Consider the following 6,027-nt stretch of genomic DNA (forward strand, 5'->3'; position numbering starts at 1 on the left):
GAAGTAATGGAGTGTGTGGAGAGGATGACAGAGTGGAGCGAGATACCGTTCCGTCGAGGTTCCGGTCCGCAGTCCTGTTATTACATCAAAATCAAAAAATGAAAAAGACTAACTAAGCCTATCAACTATGAGTTACAAGATTCCTATCTATAAGTCTTCTGAAGCTTGATCTTGAGGCTTGAATGGTTCTTCATGCAAACTTTTGATTTGAACCTTGCTGCTTGCTAATTGCAGGTGCTGATTCATTCTTCTACAGCTTCTTCGGATCAAGACCGGACATGCAGTGCTCGTGTATTCAGCAATGTCTTGAGCAGTTCATGTCTTTCATCGGCTTATGCATTTTGGATTCACTTTTCTTTTTTCTTTTTCCTTTTTTTTTTAATTCTGGATTGAGACTTCTTCCTTTGGTCATCTCGGACTGTCAGCTCGCATTCTTGAGGCGAGCTTCTGCTACTTCTAAATTCTTAAATGACTTCCCTCGTTCTCTAGGTGGGCGCCTGATGACTTAAAACTCGAAATAAATTCCCTCATTCTCCAGGTGGGTGCTTGATGACTTAAAACTTGAAAGAAATTCCCTCATTCTCCAGGTGGGCGCCTGCTGACTTTAAAAACTTGAAATGAATTCCCTCGTTTTCCAGGTGGGTGCCTGATGTTGACTTAAAACTTGAAATAAATTCCCTCATTCTCCAGGTGGGCGCCTGCTGACTTAAAAACTTAAAATAAATTCCCTCGTTCTCCAGGTGGGCGCCTGATGTTGACTTAAAACTTGAAATGAATTCCCTCGTTTTCCAGGTGGGTGCCTGATGTTGACTTAACATTTGAAATGAATTCCCTTATTCTCCAAGTGGGTGCCTGATGCTGACTTAAAATCTGAAATGAATTCCCTCGTTCTCCAGGTGGGCTCCTGATGACTTACACTTGAAATGAATTCCCTCATTCTCCAGGTGGGCGCCTGATGCCGACTTAAAACTTGAAATAAATTCCCTCATTCTCTAGGTGGGCGCCTGCTGACTTAAAAACTTGAAATAAATTCCCTCGTTTTCCAGGTGGGTGCCTGATGTTGACTTACACTTGAAATGAATTCCCTCATTTTCCAGGTGCGTGCCTGCGACTTAAAACTGAAATGAATTCCCTTGTTGTCCAGGTGGGCGCCTGCAACTACAACAAAATGGAAACAACAAAAGAAATTTTTTTCTGCCCCAGTTTACACTAGGAAGATTTGTGAGTTGTTAGCAGAACTATAAATCACCTATGCTGTTGATGAATGATGCAATGATGAGAGTAAAATTGAAGACTCGACTAGGATATGCGTCTCCTAAAGAAATAAAGATCTGAAAAACCCAAACTAGGAAGTGCATCTCCTAAATTTGAGATTGAGCTTGCAGAAAACTATAAACTAAGCTTGACTAAACTAAAAACTGACCCTATTCTCCAGGCGGGACCCCTGATTTCAAGAAAACTAAAGATTGATAACTTAAGAAAACTAAAAATTGACCTTTTTTTTTTTCAGACTTCCTTTTTTTAAAACTTATTATCCTAGGAGAAAATTCATCAGACTAGGTCTTTTTTTGTATCTTAGGAGAAAGATTCATCAGACTAAGATATCTATCCTAGGAGAAAGTTCATCAGACTAGGTTTTCTATCTTATGAGAAAGATTCATCAGACTAAGATTTTGATCCTAGGAGAAAGTTCATCAGACTAGGTCCTTTTTTATTATCTTAGGAGAAAGATTCATCAAACTAAGATTTCTATCCTAGGAGAAAGTTCATCAGACTAGGTCTTCAATCTTAGGAAAAAGATTCATCAGACTAAGATTTCTATCCTAGGAGAAAGTTCATCAGACTAGGTCTTCATTCTTAGGAGAAAGATTCATCAGACTAAGATTTCTATCCTAGGAGAAAGTTCATCACACTAGGTCTTCATTCTTAGGAGAAAGATTCATCAGACTAAGATTTCGGTCCTAGGAGAAAGTTCATCAGACTAGGTCTTCAATCGTAGGAGAAAGATTCATCAGACTAAGATTTCGATCCTAGGAGAAAATTCATCAAACTAGGTTTCTTTTTTATTATCTTAGGAGAAAGATTCATCAGACTAAGACGTTTATCCTAGGAGAAAGTTCATCAGACTAGGTTTTCAATCTTAGGAGAAAAAATGTGAAGATCAATGACAACATTTTATGCATACTAGCAAGACAAATAAAGGCAAAGATTTGAGAAACTTCCCTTTGTCGACTCTTCTCTTTTTTTTAGAACCATTATCCTTGCACTGCTTTGTTCCTGTTTCAAACAAAGAAAATTTTTTCAGTTTTGAAAGTGGTGGTCGGTCTTGGCCTTGAGTCTTGGGCAGCTTGGCTTTTGCTCTGCATCAACCCTGATTATTTCACACCCAACACCATTTGTATTTGTGGCTCAGTCAGCCTTATCTCAAAAAAGAGATTTCTTTTCTTGGATAACCTTTCTGATATCTTGAATGGCTTTGCTTTTGGAGCAATTTGTCTATCAGAGAGAATCACAACTGGTAAGAGCCTTTTGCACGATGTGCACACTTCATAGTCATTGTTCGGTACTTCAGAGAATCTCTGATTAACCGAGAGGTTATCTTTGCTTGCTTTACCCGAATAGGTTGACAATAGTCTTTTGGGGGGGGGGAGCCTTTGCATGAATTCTCAATGCATGTTGACTGTAACAACTGAGTGTACTGGCCAAATTTATCTTGTGCAACTGAAAAGCTGGTAGCAGATTTTAAAATCTTTTCTTGCTTGTTTTGACAAGGACTGACTCAAAGCAAAGGACATCATGATGCGAAGAAACAATATTAACAAGAAATGCCCCTGTCGGAAGGACAGAAGGAAGAGTTTTTTTTTTTCCCGGTAACTAACCTTAATGATCATGACATGCATTTTGGACTTAACTGTCTGATCTATCCAACTGACCAAATCTTCCCTTTTACCATTCTTATGACTTTGAAGTCGGGCTTGTTCGTGCCAATCCTTTGCATCAGTTTCACGACTCACTATCGACTAATGGTGCCCCGAGGGGTTTTCACCAAGAAGTCTCTCTCATTTATTCATCTCTACTTACCGTCGTCTTACAGTGCCCGTGAGGGTTTTCACTAGTAAGACTCTCTCATTTTTTCTTCTTTTTTTTTCTTTTTTTTTCTTTGTGTGAGCAACTCGACAGTGTTCTACGTCGTGTGACAACTGCTGCTCTTTGCATGCGTTTCTGGGCATTCTTGAAGGCATATCGGGAGGTCTTTATTTGGAAGGTTTTTGGATAGGATTGGAAAGATGGGTCGGCATGGAGGCTCTAAGTAGACTCAATATGATGGGTTGTACACTTTACAACTCTTGGAATCGACTCTTTCAAAAGTGAAATAAAATCTTTGCCCCAGTTTCAGATATTGGGGATTTTTGGATTTTTTTTTTATTTTTGAATTCTTATTTGGTTGGACCGAACCGTGTAAGGCTGCCTACGTATCCCTTTTAAAGAAATCAGGTCTAACGTAGTTCAAACATCAGACCTAATATTGTTTTTTTTTTCATCTTTCTTTCTTTTTCTTTATTTTTTTCTTTTTTTTCATTTTGTCCTTCGTTCTTCTCTTCTTTTTTTTTTTCAAAACAAACTGCCCCAGCTTCTATTTTCTTGGGGCACGGATCTTCGAATGTTCTTTTCTTATTCTTTTTTTTTTACTTGAACTTTCTAAGAGTCGCCCAGTTTGTACTCTTGGGACATGTACTTTTCTTTTCATTTTTTTTCATTTTTGTTTTGGACTTTTAACTCTAAACTTGATTCCAAAAGAGGCTGGTCGAAGAAAATAATACAGGCTCAAAAGGGGTAATAACGGGTATAAAGTATTTGGGTAGCAGAAAAAGGGCCTCCCAGCCTCGAGAACGCCAAACGTAGTATCCTTTTGCGGTCACAACATTGATGACCATGTTTGTCTTCTTGGTGTATCGTGGTTGGAAGACACTTTTCACCTATTAATGTCAAACTTTCCAATAAACTTCAATTGATTCTTCCTCAAACCCGACCTTCACAATGATTTGAAGGTAAAGATCATTAACCTCCGCGGGTAATTTTATTCGAGCTTAATTCCAAAGTGTTTCAACTCTTTATTCATCCTCAAAAGTTCCTTTTTCTCATTTATCCAATTCAAGCTTAAATCAGTTTTCTAAGATCTGGCCAAAAATTCCGCATGCATGTCATGTCACTAAAACTAGCGGGAAAAGAACTAAGCATGGAATGACACAAAAGGACAAACTGTATTTCATTGAGTAAACAACAAGGCAAACAACCTAAAATCCGAGTTACAACCCTAAAATAACCCGGCTAATGAAAATAGCAACAAAACGGACAGACAAGACTCACACCAACAAAATAGAGGGATAGAAGGGTTTGACTCAATAAAACAAATAAAATCTGGATCACACCCTGGAATAACCCAGATAATAGAAAAAATATCAAAACAAGCTACCAAGATTCCTTCCTAGTGATGAGGGAATGACTTTTCAATTGCTAAGCTTGACATTTAGCCACAAATTTGCTCATCAGAATCACCATGGCCTTCTCCAATTTTAGTCGGCAAGTTCCCAAGAGGATTCTCATACTCCATGTCACCACACATCATCGCTACAAAGTGTGCATCATCATGTGCATGTAAAGGATTCTGCGTGATATTCTGGGTGTCATTATCTTGGATCACAATCAGTTTTCCCTGGATCATCCTTTCTATTTCTCTTTTCAAATTCCGACAACTTTCAACATTGTGCCTCTGGGCATTGGAATGGTATTCACACCTTTTAGAATGATCAAAGCTTCTTGCACGTGGGTCCACATGATTTGGAGGAATAGGTGCAATCATGTCATAATGCTTTAATTTCTCAAACATACTTGCATAGGACTCTCCTATTGGTGTAAAATTATCTTTCAACCTTTGTTCCCCTTTATACCCCTGGCTTGGATGTGGGTTATAGGTCACTTAAAAATTTTGTGGAAGCTGGTGGAAATTTTGTGGTGCTGGTGCTCGCCTTCTGGGGTGTCTTGGTGGCTGAACAACATACTGAAGTGGAGCAATAGAGTATTGTGGGTTCTGAGGTGGATAGTAGTGCTCAGGGGAGTCATCGGAAACCTGATGAGGCTGCTCATACCTTCGAGATGTTCTCCTAGGACCTCTTCTCGACCTTATTGTCATCATGGTTTCTTCATCCTTCTCATTCGTGTCACTAAAATTATCAGATTCAATCTGGACAGCCTGAGTTGCAGCTTTGAGAACTGCTTGACTTATAATTTTGCATGTCTTAAGGCCATTCTCAACCATTTCCCCAATTTTGATTGCTTCCGAGAAGGATTTTCCCACTGCAGACATCATGTTTTGAAAATAATCTGGCTCTTGAGCCTGAAGGAAGACAGTGATTAGCTCGTGGTCATCCATGGGTGGCTTAACTCTAGCCGCTTGCTCTCTCCATTTAATGGCATATTCCCTGAAACTTTCAGTTGGTTTCTTTTTCAAGTTTGAAAGGGAATTGCGGTCTGGGGCGATATCGATGTTGTATTGGAACTGTTTGACAAAGGCCTGGGCCATGTCATCCCAGATATGCCAGTGAGAGGTTTCTTGATCCATAAACCATTCAGAGGCTACCCCTGTCAGGCTTTCCCCGAAATAAGTCATTACTAGTTCTTTTTTTCCCTCCACACCTCTTAGCTGATTGCAATACCTTTTCTGGTAAGCTATGGGGTCTCCGTGTCCATCATACTTTTCAAATTTGGGGATCTTGAAACCAAGTGGCAAACAAACATTGGGGAACATACATAGATCCTTGAAGGCAATACTCTTCTGACTTGCCAACCCTTGCATGTTTTTCAACTGTTGTTCTAAGCTTTTCATTCTTTGGGTCATTTCTTCCTATGCCATCTTTAGGGCAGGCTTCTCAATTTTTGCAGGAAGATCAAACAGGTACGAGTGGTACTCAGGAGAATGGTATTGTTCTTGCAGGGTAGCAAATTGTGACTCATGAGTTTTCTTTTGTA

This window comes from Nicotiana tabacum, chromosome 2 (genome assembly GCF_000715075.1).
Source record: "Nicotiana tabacum cultivar K326 chromosome 2, ASM71507v2, whole genome shotgun sequence".
Lineage (NCBI taxonomy): Eukaryota > Viridiplantae > Streptophyta > Magnoliopsida > Solanales > Solanaceae > Nicotiana > Nicotiana tabacum.